This window comes from Athene cunicularia (genome assembly GCF_003259725.1).
Source record: "Athene cunicularia isolate RWA chromosome 6 unlocalized genomic scaffold, athCun1 chr6_part2, whole genome shotgun sequence".
In the NCBI taxonomy this organism is placed as follows: Eukaryota; Metazoa; Chordata; class Aves; order Strigiformes; family Strigidae; genus Athene; species Athene cunicularia.
The window spans coordinates 7,277,335-7,290,199 of record NW_020799106.1 but is presented as its reverse complement, the minus strand read 5'-3'; positions in this window follow the sequence as shown (position 1 = coordinate 7,290,199).

Sequence of the window (12,865 nt, the reverse complement as noted above, 5' to 3'; positions counted from 1 at the left end):
GGGGGGGGGGGGGGGGGAAGGAAATCTTTCACCAGCCTGATAGTGGTATGGATGATTTTCCCACTTTTCCGAAGCTTTAAACATGCAGAAGACAAACTTTCTCTTCATGTCTTGGTAGCAGGAGATGGGTGCTCAGCATCAGCCTCCTCCTGCTTATCCCCAGGGAGTGTGTGTCGGGTGTCAGTAATTCTGTCTGTTCTGCAGACAAGCCCCAGACCTGCTGCTACCCCCTCTAACACCCCCCACACACACCACCCCCACCACCCCCAACGTTCTTTGGCCTCTGTGGTTTTTTTAACCTTATTTTTCCCCTGCTCATTCAGTTTGCAGTTAGGAATACCTTTTATGCACTGGAGACTTATGGTTCAGCCTGAATACGTTATCAATGCGGTGTCTGATAAGTTTTCTGCCTCAAAGCTCTGGGGAAGCGCCTGTTCAGGGTCGCTGTAATAGATTTTCCTCCTCTTTCCCAGCTGCCTAAGAATAGTGTGATTTTTACTTACTCCTTAACTGTGAACAGAATTACTCTCATCAGTGGAAAGAAAATGCACGTCTTAGCTAGTGTTTTCCATAAAGGCTTGCGATGCCTCTCCCTGCTTTCATAAATTCATAAATGGGTGGCAGGACGTGCTGTTAGGAAAGAATAAATCTCTGATTATTCGGATGAGCTTGGACAGTATGAAAAAGGTGGCAAGAGAAGGATGAAGGGTCTGACTCGGTGTGCTGTGGAGCTGGTGGCCTGATCTTGGATGTGGAGATGATTGAGGGAGTGGTGGTGGAGAGCCATGATGTTTTTATGTGGATGGTGTGAAAGGGGGAGTGGTGGAGGCATCAGGACATTGTGTTTTGCAAGAGGAGAGATACGGAAGCAGTGCCCAAAGAGAAGGTTTTTTCCCCAAGCTGACATCTTCCTGCTCCCCTTCCCACCCTTGCTCCTGGGTCTTGCTGGTGGGACGTGGTTGCAGTGCTGGGACTGCCGGGAGCCTTGACCTGCAGCATGTGGGGTGTGGGTCAGTGGGTCGTTTGCTCAGTGATAAATGAATGTCTCCACCACCCATTGCGATGTGTCTGGAGGAACTTATGGTATAGAATGGTGTCAAAGTGGGCATTTGGGGCAGCTTTGCCAGGACAAAGCGAGGATGCGGCGCTTCTGGAGCAACCTCTGCCCAAAATCTTCATACTCAGGAGCTAAGACATACATGGTGGTGGGTTGTGCCACCTTCCTGCCCCTACTGGGAGGGTGATGCATGGGTCCCTGTTGCAGTTTGGTAGTGAGGTACCACGTGGCGTGGGATGCTGAGCATCTATGGAAGCAGCCTTGTGTGCATTAATCAAAGAGCCTGCAGCTCCCCTTTCAAGCCTTTTCAAGCCAGAGCTGAGAGAGTCAATCCATATCTATTTAAAGCACTTCAATAAATAAAGATACTAAATAAAATCACAGTGGCCCTGTACTCTCTCCTTGCTTCTAGGATTTCTCTTCCCCACTCACTCACATTTGTCTCTTGATGCATCCAGAGGCAAAGATGGGGAAGGGATGGGGACCCTGAGGAGTCTCTTAGTTTGGGGGGATGACCCACACTTCACAACAGCGGTCTGGAGCCAGACACCGACTTGAGCTGCTATCTGTGCCTCTAGCAAGCAGCAGCCCTGTCTTATGGGCATCTGCAGGGTGATGGCAGCGAGGGGACCGAGGTGCACCCAGCTCCTTTCATCACCCCAGATGATGACAGTGGAGGGAGGAGGACATATTTTCTTGTGGACGTTCTATTAAAGGCAGTTCCCTACCTTCCCAGTGCAGTGGAAAAGCTCCGATGGTGTGTATGCAACTTGCTTTTTTCTGTGGCAGGGAGGTGACAAGTGGGGAGCTGTCTTTGCAAGCCCTCTGTAATGCTAATGGGAGCTACCAGTTGTTGCTCCCCGGAGTTGGTGTGGGGTTTTTTTTCTCCCCTTCCCAAAGACTAACCAGGGAACACTTGTTGAAGGATAAAATTAAAAAGCCCACGGCGGTTTATTTTGAGGACAGCGTGTTTGCTTTCACATCATGCTGGAGGGAATTGCTCTGCTACTGTCAGCAAATAAATAAAATAAGAGCTTTGTTTTAAATTAGACTTTCTTCTGGTAGCTAATTAGGCGAGCTGATACCTGCAGTTGCATTACCTAGGCACCAACTGTACGGTGCATATTTGAGGCATCTGGCTGGTGTTGGCGGCTTCTAAACTTCATTAGCCCCCCCCCCCCTTTTTTTTTTTTAAATATCCATTTAATTGGATGCAAATTCCTTGGGGCTCTGATGGCATCAACAGAGTCCTCCTTGGGTAGCTGCCCATGAAACCCCTGGCAGGGATGAAGCCAAGGGTTGCCGGCACCAGTGGCAGCCACATACCCATGGTACCACAAACTCACCATGGGTGCCGGTATGATGCTTTCCATCCACTGAGGGGAAAGTTCTGGGTTCCTAATTGTGAAAATAACCACTTGAAGCTCTTTTTGGGTATGAGAGCATCCAGCCCTCAAACTGGGAGGGAGCTGAGGGAGCGCCGGGCTGGAGCCGTGGCTCCTGTCCTGCCTGGCAGCAGGCGGGAGGAAAGCCAGCAGCTTGGCTTTCGCCTCCTCTCCTTCTCCCCCGCTATTATTAGGCTGCTTGAAGTTCCTGTCGGTCCTGCTGGTAATGGAGATCAGCCCCCGGGCAGTGCCAGAGCCACTGTCTGGGCAGAGCCCGTCACCCTCCTCCTCGCCAGGGAGGAAGGCTCTGGGGGGCCAGTCCTCCTCTCCCACCCACCATAAAGGCTGCTCCTGCCTTGGAGGGTCCAACAAGGCAAGCCCTGAAGGTCTTAGGCTATTTTGGGGGTGGCTCGCAGCCCTCACCTTGGGTCTGTCTGGGTGGGAGGGGAGGCAGGGCTGCCTGCCGGCCAGGGTGGGGAAGTGTGGCTCTCCCAGGCTGTCGCCTCACGTCCCCCAGGCCCATGCCCTGGGCTTTTCCCAGTGGGATCAGCCTGGCCCTGGCTCCTCGCTTGGCTTTTTTTGGAGCCGGCCTCCCCAGGACTTGACTTTATGGGGAAATTAAGCAGAGCAATTATCCCCGGGATAATTACACGGCCCTTGCACAAGGCGGTGGGTGCTTCCGACCCCTCCGGCCGCCCTGGGAGCCAGTGCTGGCGGCTCAGCTGGAAACGTGGCTCTGTGCAGGCAGAGCAAGCCGTGGTCACCCCCCAACCCCGGTGGGGTGCCTGCCTCCCCCCCATCCCCACCTCTGCTCATTGTGTGCAGGGGGTATGGCCAGGGGGGTCCTCCCCCCACCCCTCCCCGCCGCTTTCTCTTGGAGCTGTTGCAGGGGCTGCCCCCATCCTACATTCCTCTCCGGGTGGAGATAAGGATCCTGTCTGGCGCCGGGGTTTCAAATGTGCTCCCTGATTATCAGCAGGCGCCGGGGCAGAGCCCCAGGCAGCAGATAACGAGGGAAGGGGAGCGGAGGAGTGGGGGCTGCAGCCAGCCCTGCCCCACCGCTGCCTCCGCTCCGCACCCGCAGCCCCTCGGACCTCACTTAACATCGCCTCTGCGCTTAGGAAGTTGTTAATCCCACTTGAAAGGGTATTTTAAATTTTCTTTGATTCTTTTTTCTTTTTTTTTTTTCTGTGCAACACCGCTCCCGGGGCCTCATGCCAAAGAGGACTTGCAGACGGGGCTTGTGTGGGGATGGAGAGGGATGAGGAAGATGTCCCAAGCTCAGCGGTTTGGTTCGTTGCTTTCCATCTTTGCTCTGCAAGAAATCGCCTCCCAGCACAGCACTTGCCTCCTTTCAGCAGCCGTGTGAGGTTCTGGCACAAGGATGCCACCGCCAAGCGTGCAGCGGTGCTCTCCTCCCCTGGAAGAGGGGACATGCGTGTCCAACGTCACGTGTAATGGTGCAGAAGACACGGTGTTGCACGGGATGTTGCCGTGTCTCACACGTCCCCCCCCAACCCCTTGCCTTGCACGTCCCCCACCAGCCTCTCAAGCTGGGCCAAGGTGCCCTCTGAGATGTGTGAGCTGTAGGGCAGGGTCTTTATCAGTCGGGTGAACTCCTCAACTGTACTAACGCTCTTATCGTGCTCGTGTCCCTGCCGTGGCATCTCTGTATGCAATTAAACCCCATGTGTCTCCTCTCTGCCAGGGAATCTGGATGCGAAGGAAGAGGCTTATCTTCCTGCTGGTGGCTGGAATGCTCTTGCAGCCCAAAGGCTTTTCTCTGCTGTGCTAATGCTGAGGTCTAGGGAAAAAAAAAACAAAACAGGGAGTTTCACCCTCTCTTTTCATTATTAAGCTTATAAATAACAGTGCAGCATCCTGGGAAGCACTGGTGGTTTGCTTGCTTTTTTTTTTTTTTCCTCTTTTTTCCCTCCTCCCAAGTGCAACTCTGGGCTGATATCCCAGGAATGTGATCTCTCGTGCTTGTAAAGCCCAGCTTCTGGCCTCCTTTCTCCTCCTTCCTTCCCAGGCATTAAAGAGCCATGCCTTGGGGATGAACTGGTGGGATCTTGCATCCACTGGGATGCTCCACAACATATGGGGCCTCTGATTTCCAGTGTGATCTCTCTGAAGCTTCCTGCATTAATATTTGATGCTCTTCCTTGGGGTGAACATTAAAAAGAAATGACCACCACCACCCAAAAAAAAAAAAAAGGTGCTTTTTGTTTTAGTGGGTAGAGTGAAAGAAGGAGGGGGAAAAAGCTGAAATGCAATCGTTTTTTATGGCTTCCCGGAATGGCTTGGATGTGGGTTGGACGGCAGTGGGTCAGGAGCAGAAGGAGCAGATAGCCCCATGATCGTCTGCCTACTTGCATCTTTCCCTTTCAGGTCGTAAATATAAAACCACTACTTGAAAAACAAAAAGCTCGTTAAGCTGTCAGCAGGCTCCCTCTTGGAAGGTCATAAATGTGTCTCTTAGCAGCAGCTTTCGTTCCTGCCTTGACTGGGGCATAGGCACCAGGTCCCCCATGGGGCTGGATGGTGGTCACTGCCTGTAGGGACACCAGTAGCTGGTGGAGGAGCCCTGACTCCACTAATGAGGGGAGTAACATCCCACCACCACAAATTTGAGGCTCCCCATCCATTCTTGACCGGTGCCTTTGTCTTCCATGTGGACCTTGGGGTATTATCTCCAGGTATGATGGTGCTCCAGCGGAGCTGAAGTGAAGCACAAACTGCTGGTGTGTCGGTGCAGAGTCAGGGTCACATCTGCCGGCCAGGGCCTGCAGAGCATTGGCTTCTCTTATAAAGCTTCTGGTAGGTTGATAAAAGTCAATAAAATACTTGAAATGAGATTAACTCTTGTGGTAATGGTAAGCTGGACATAGGATGAAGGGAAGAGCATCGTGGAGCATGATGGAACATTTCCACCAAGTGATCTCTGAGCACAGTTGAGTTTACGGTTGTGTTGACTGTGATGAGCAGTGACCCTTGTTGACTGTCCTGTGGCAGGGGCAGGTGCCACAGGCAAGGGCACAGACTCCTGCCTCTGCACCACCTCATTGATTTTATTGCAAACAGCTTGGCTCAGCTCCTTGCAGCTTGCTGAGGCGGGTGTTAGAGATGATTCAAATAAACAGCCCAGCAACCAGCAGACAGGAGGAGGAGGAGGTGGTGGTGAAGAGCGTCCTGTTGCCTTCTCCTGGGAGATGGTCTACAAAGAGACAACCAGGAGGGTTGGTTGGTCTTGTGGCTGGTGGTTGACCTAAACGCAGGTTGTTTTGGGATGTCTGTTTCTCTGGTGGTGGTTTTCACTGTCTCTGGCTGTTGCAACTAGACAAAACAGCCTTGGAGATCCTTCCCACACCCTGGTGAAGAGGTTGGATGTGGGGATGGAGAGGGAAGAGATCTGAGGCAGACACTGTTGTGATCTGTGGGCATCAGGCAGCTACCAGTGGGTGCAGAAGTAATGCATTCTGGTGTGGAAAGGGTATCAGTATTTTATAGCCTGTTTTTCTTCCAGAGAGATATTTTCCACACTGAGAATAAGGACGCCAATCCCTGTGATCTGTTTGTCATTTAGGGCCCTGATATTTTTCTCTTGGTTACACCATGTGCTGAAAACGCAACCGCTCTCGCATTAACATCTAATTAGCAGCTAAAAAAACGTGCCTGAAACAGGAGGAGAAAGAAAAGGGTGAGAAATTAAAGATGCAAAAGACCTGTTAGATCATCTGGCCCTTCTCTGGGGATTGTTTCTGTGGTGTTTTGTCCAGTCTTGCTCAAAAGTCTCCAGGGCCATTACCGCTTCCCTCGGAGGCCAGTTCATTGTGTATTGAGAAAAACCTTTATAAATGTAAAAGCTTTATACAATTGAGGTAGAAGAAACAGATTGAGTCATTGTATTGTTCTTTGTAATCAGCTTTGCTTTTCATTAATTTCCTCCCCAAAGCCTTATTTAGGCTGGGAATTTTAAAGAAAAAGCAGGGAAACAGCACGTGCGAGGGATGGTGGGAACAGGCTGCCCGGCTCCGGTGGGTTCCTGTGCATCAGCCTTCTTGCCCGACTGCCTGGATGTGTTCAGACATCTTCAGGAGCCTGTCTGCCTGCTTGCTGGGCCAAATTTAGCTGCGGTGTTGCACACCGGGCACTGGTTCAGTGCTCTCACCACCTCTTGCAGTGGGGTCCAAGTCTTCTGGGCAGCTGCTTGCTGCTGTAGCCTTTTAATTTAGCTATTTTTAAAGATGACAAGTAATGGCGCGCACACACGCACACACACACACACAGAGGCTACAGGTGGGCATCAGCTGGTGCAAAGATGACTGAAAATCAAGGAACAAAATAGGACTGGGCTTTTGTGGCACCCTTGTTGCTGCAGTGGCTCAGGGTGCCTGGCTCTTGGCGTTTGGGGGCTGTGCCCTTTGCTGCAGGCATGCAGCGACATGGGAGCGGGCACACAGTGTCCTGTGTCTGCGTCCCTGACACGTTGGATGCTTTCGGGTAGTGGTGTGTTCTGGGTGAGGCTTCTTTAACTAGCTCTCTGTATTCTCTGCTGTCCCCGTGGTTTTGCTTTTTTAACCTTGCCAGCCTGTTGGATTAATTTTTTCCTTTAAAGTGCCTTGGTTCTTTCCCTTCCCAAACCACTGCCCTTCCTCCTCTGACATTTTTTTTTTCTTTCCTCCTCCCTGTTTTTCTCTGACATCCCCATTCTCATTCTTAATGTCTCCCTTTTACTCCCCAAGACCCCTGCATCTTCTCTTGCCTCTCCAAGGGGAGATGCCTCAAATTCAGGCCAGCTGCCAGCATGGGTGCAAAACACCCCATAAGTAATGTCCTTGCCCTTCCTGCTCTTGTGGGACAGATGCCTGAGCCACGAGCACTATCGCTGTTGGCCCTCAACAGTCCTATATGCTGCTGCCCACGTGTACACGGTGAGAAATGAGCAGCGGGTGCCAGATGCCGCACAGCCGGCTGCCGCTTCCTCACCGGCGTGGTCCAGCACTGGACAGGCTTTAATCCTCCCTGCTGGAAAACACAAGAAGCTAATCCCAGACTCTGCCAGAGCAAATGGAAAGTACATCTCTGCCTGCATAGGAACTGCAGAGGAGATGTTTTGGGGGGAGCTGGGGTTTGCTTTGGTTTTATCTGGTCAGCTGGGGGCCTCCCGTCCTGTGCGAGGAGTGGCTGGCTTGGTCCGAGTTGAAGCTGGTTTCACCAGAGGTTGGGTGCCCTGATGGAGCTGATGTAACAGTGAAGGAGGCAGAGAAATCGCTCCGTGCGTTTGAGTGGTGGTGTTGCATTTCCCGACGATAAATGCAGCCGGGGGTGTGTGGAGATCACAGAAGTGACTCGTGCTGTGATCCAGACCAGTCCTGAGCATCGCTGCTCTTTTACTGCAACTCCCCCCTGCTATCTCACAGCTCTGTGGGGTTGCTTGCATCCCTGTGCCCCCTCTTTTCTCACCCCCAGAGCACCCCATTGGCTGTGGGCGGGTGGAGAGGGAAGACGTGGGATGGCAGCTTGGGCTGGCGGCCACGGGGGAATTCCCCCGGTGCGAGGGCCCCGGCTGCGAGCTGCCAAGCCAGCTTTCCTCCCGCGCAGCCGGGCTGGAGCCTGCCCAAGCATCAGGCCCTGCAACCTCCCCAGGCTTCCCGGGTCTGTGCATGGGGTAGCGTGCCAGGAGGCTCTTTCTTCAGGGCTTTGGGAGAACTAAGAGTAGGAGATGAGAAGCAGAAAGAAAATACCTCCAGCCCCTGCGTCTGCTAGGCAGGACCTCCTCTCTCCTGCAGAGGAGGTTGTGGGGCATCTCTCGGGGCTGGGGAAGTCTGCCCTGGTGCTAGCCTGCCTCCGTCCCCTGTACCAGGATGTTTTGCAATGCTTGGGGTGTTCTTTAATGCTCAGAGCCCTTCCCAGGGGTGTCCTGTGATGCTCGGAGCCCCGCACAGGGGCATTCTGTGGTGCTCAGAGTGTCCTGCAGTGCTCTAAGACCTGCACTGGGATGTCCTGCTCAGCGGTGATGTGCCCCTGGGGCTTCCCCCCTTCTGGCAGGGGGGCTGCCCGTGCACACCATTGCTATGGGCTGGGATGCCCACGTGTCACAGGGCACCCATGTGGGACTGTCACAAGGGTTAACTCATTTCACCCAGCACAGAGAGGGACACGGGAAGCTCAGGAATTGTATTGCTCAGCAAATGAGACGAGCTGAGTGATGGGCATGGGTTTCTCCAAGGAGTGCCCTTTTGGGGCAGAGCAAGGGGTTTTGGGTACCTCTGCTGACTTGGAACTGCAGGAGCAGGTACCCGGGGCTGTGCCGGGGGCTGGCCTTGCAGAATGGCCGGGGCCAGATGTTTCCCAGATGTTACTCACTTCCTGTCTGGCTCCTCCGCATTTAGCTTTTTATGTACTTGTTTGTTTTGGACTACAAACAAAATAAAAAGGGTTTTTATAACCCTGTTCCCATGAGGCTGCGAGTTCAGGATATAATCTGAAGTCTATTCACTATTGTCTCGATCCCCCTCCCTGCCCTCGGTGTCGTCCCCGGGCACGCACAAACTCACACACTGCTTTTGTTAAAATGTTTTTTTTCCCACATGACGTCTTTTCTCAATGAGACACAGGACATTTTTCCTTATGACCTCCTCCAGTGCTCAGGGGAACGGTGGGAATATTCCTGGCCGGTTTGGGATGGAGGCGAGAGGAGGAAACACCGTTTTCGTCTCAGTTCTGACCTGCTCCTGGCCATGGGCTGTACTGTTGGGAGGGTTCTCCTGTACATCTGAGGATGGGAAACTCATTGCATTGATAGTATCCAGCATCCTGAGGGATGATTGGAGAGGGATGGGGAGGGGATGTGGAGACAGCTAAATAGCCACATAGAGAACTTTTAAAAGAAGATTGAAACACTTGGATTAAAGGTGTTTGTACTTGATCAGGTCAATGCAGAGGTTAAGAAGAAAAATAGTCACAAAGGGATGAGGAATGGTATTATATAAGGGAATCCGGTCGGCTTAGGAGTAAGGAGGAGGAAAAAAAAAAACATATCTAAAAGTTTTGTATGTTCAGGCACGTCAGGAAGTCCCAACAATCGCCATAACCAAGAGCTGTTCAAATGCAGCCACGGGGGTTTCCTCTCGTGGAAAGGACCTGGAGCAGAGCTGGTGCTGCTGCTCCGTGGGCTCCCTCAGCAGATGCTCCCCTGCCCGTCCCCCTGGGTCTAGGGGCATCCACTGTCATACCTGCTGGGCTCAAACATGCAGGGAAACAAAATGAAGCTGGCAGTGTCCCTTTAAAATGGGTATGTTTGGCTCTTTCTGGTCTCTCCTCACTTCGTTTATTTTATTTTCTTTTCTGCCCATTGGGGTTAAGGCCCCTTTTCCTCTTTTCTTTCTCCTTCTCTCTTAATTGCCTGTTAAATAATTTAAATATTTAGGACTAAAGGGCTTCAATTATCCATTAATTTACATTAGTAATTTATATATCAGGCTGAATGGACACACTGTTAGCGTAATGGGTCCCCATGGACAGGCAGAAGCCGTGCTGCAGTGCATTTTCCTGGAAGCACAGCCCTTTCTTTACACCTCCCAGCCTTTATTTCAAGCGTGTGGGAGGGAGCCCGCTGCCTTGCACACATGTGGGACCAGGCTGCTGTGAAACCTGGTGCGCTCCTGCACGCTTGCAGGTGGCAAAGGCAACCCCATCTCTTTGGGAGAGGGTTGCATGGGTTTGGATGCAGCTTTATATTTTTTAATTTTTTTTTTTTTCAGTTTGAGCCGTGCTTGCAAGAGCCTGGCACTGCCCAGTGCAATTCCTGCACTATACAGAACACACCTAAATGTTCCCCTCTGATCTCTGTCCTAACAGGTTCTAGCTTATACTTAACACTAGGTTTGAGACTAAACCATGGCTTTAAATTCAACCAGAAGGGCTGTATCCCCATATGGGTCTGCATTTTATGATTGTTGCTTACTGGCAGTGAGGAACCCTGGTCAGGGGCTCCTGTAAGCACCAGTCGGCTGAGCTGGAGGAGCTCGGCATGCTTCCAGGAAAACTCCTCTCTCTGGGAGAGAGGAGAGACCTGTGGGAATGCGCTGGAGGATCCTCAACCCCTTCTGCTGCCTCCTTGGGGAGCGTGGGCATTGCAAGCCTTAGTTAAACCTCATCTATAGATGAGATGCCTGGCTGGGGTTGAACACGTTGCGTGGCGGTGGGCATGTCCCTTAGCAAGGACAAGGTTAAGTTGGGAGGCACTGCACGGGGCGGTGAGGGCTGTCTGAGGCTAAGCCCCTTGGCCGCTGGCTAAAGCCAGCTATGGGTGCCATGGGGATGCCAGGACGTGGATCAGGGCTGGTGGGTAGCTGGCAATTAGCCTTAAAGGCCAGTGTCCCCTGGTCAGTGACAGCTGTCTCTTCCCTCCTGTCACCCTGCCCCAGGATGGGGATGGGGCAGTACCTGTTTTCTGCATTCAGAAATACCATTTTCAGTGGAGGTTTGGGGGTTTTCAAGTGCTTGTACATGGTTGGTTTGAACCCAACCTGATCACCCCAGCCCTGGGTTTGCTGGCGGCCGCAGTAGCCAACTCTGGATGCCACGACATAGCCGGCAGGTAGTGCAGCCAGGCATCACCAGGATCCGTCCCTGCTGCGGCACGGCTGTGGGGCAGCATCTCGACTCCCCGCTCCAGAGCAGGAGGGAGGCCATTTACTGATTGGGCTCCAGGGAAGAGCAAATTGGAGCCAAGCTCCATCTCTGTGGCACACCGGGGGTGCGGGAGCATGCCCCACTCAGGGGGAGGCTGGCCCATGGCCCTTGAGCACGGGGCTCTGCACCAGCCCTGCCTGCCCTCCCTGAGCAGAGGTCACTTAATGACTCTGATTACCCACAGCATGGGTGAACTTAAAGCAATTAGCACAAATCACTTATGGAAATGCAGCCACTGGGGGATGGAGAGGAGAAGAGGAGGAGGCTGGGGGGCACGATGCTTTTTTTCCTTCTTTTTCTGTGTGCTGCGTGCTTGATGCTCAGTATGTGTGATCTTTTGCCCCTGCTCTCTTGAGATGTTTCTGGATCACCTTTGGTTCCTCTCTCTTGCTGCACATCCCTCGGAGGTGCCTTCAAGTCCTGCAAGAGCCGTTTCACTGCTAGCCCAGCTAAGGCTGAGCTTTGAGTGTCCTGCATCCAGCCTAGCTGTGCTTCAGTTTTGAGTTTGGAGATGCTCAGCATATTTGTCACTGTAAAGTCCTTGTATTCAGCACCCCGAACTTTTATTTAATTTGGTAGTATTGCATCGTGCTTGCAGGCATCCTAATTTTTTAGGGCAATTTGTATCAATACCTGGGGGTCCTGTGGCACCAAGTGAGAAGGGAGGGAGGGGAAGGTGTGGGTGAGAGCGTGACTTGCGTGTCAGTGCATCGCTATGCGTAGGTCCATACAGGCCATAGCATCAGTGGGGATGCTGCCATGTGGGGTGGCACAGACCCCCAAAGTTGGGGTATTGCCAGCCTTGGCACCTCCAGCTGAGAAGGGGAGGATGCTTGTGGGGAGGCTGGCCCACCTGGCAGTTGGGGTTTGGTCCGTGGGGCAGAGCAGGAGTGCGTGTGCCAGAGGACAAAGGGAGGAAAGAGAAACTCAGTGCTGCGGGAACACGGGCTGCGTCCCGAGAAGAAAAGGTGGAAATTGCCAGTGGTGAGAAAGGAGGAAACCGGCTGCAGCAGCTCAGGGTCCCAAAGTATGTAAATGCCAGGGAGCACAGGAGGGGAGGAGGGTGCCAAACAACGTTAGGAAGCTCCTGAAGGCTTCTCACCGTGCCGTTGATGGAAGTGGGAGCGGGAGGAAAAAGGCTTTGTGTTTTGTTTGGGTTTCCTTCTGCTGGAGCATGGAGGGTTTCTCCCCGTGGTGCAGGTGGGGAGGCAGCGATGCCAGGCAAAGGCAGGCACCAAAAAACAGTCATCCACCAGAAAAAACCCTGAAACCCTCCCAGCTTTAATCAAATCTCAGGTTTTTTACTCTCTGTAAAAGCAGGTGCGAAGTGCTAGGAGCTCAGCTGGCTTTGGGGTTTAGAGAGGAAGGAATAAAACTAATCAAGGCAATTGCTAAAATCCTTTTGCAACCAGCCGGAGACCTCTGTCTGTGCTGTGATGGGAAAGCCAGGCTCTGGGCTTGGGTACCTGCTCTCCTACCTGCTCTTGGCTGCAGGGATTAAAGTATAACAGGCAGGGGGGTGGGGAGGCCTTGTCATCTAAAATAATCTCGCTGATTGTTTGATTTTTTTATTCCTTAATAGGGATATTGCTGAAAGAGGGGGGAGAGAAAAGTCTTAATATTTCATATTCAACATCAGCAGAGATTACTTTTTTTTTTTTCTTAAATATTTTTCTATCCCTGTTCTTCCCCCCCCCCCCCCCCCCCCCCCCCCCCCCCCCCC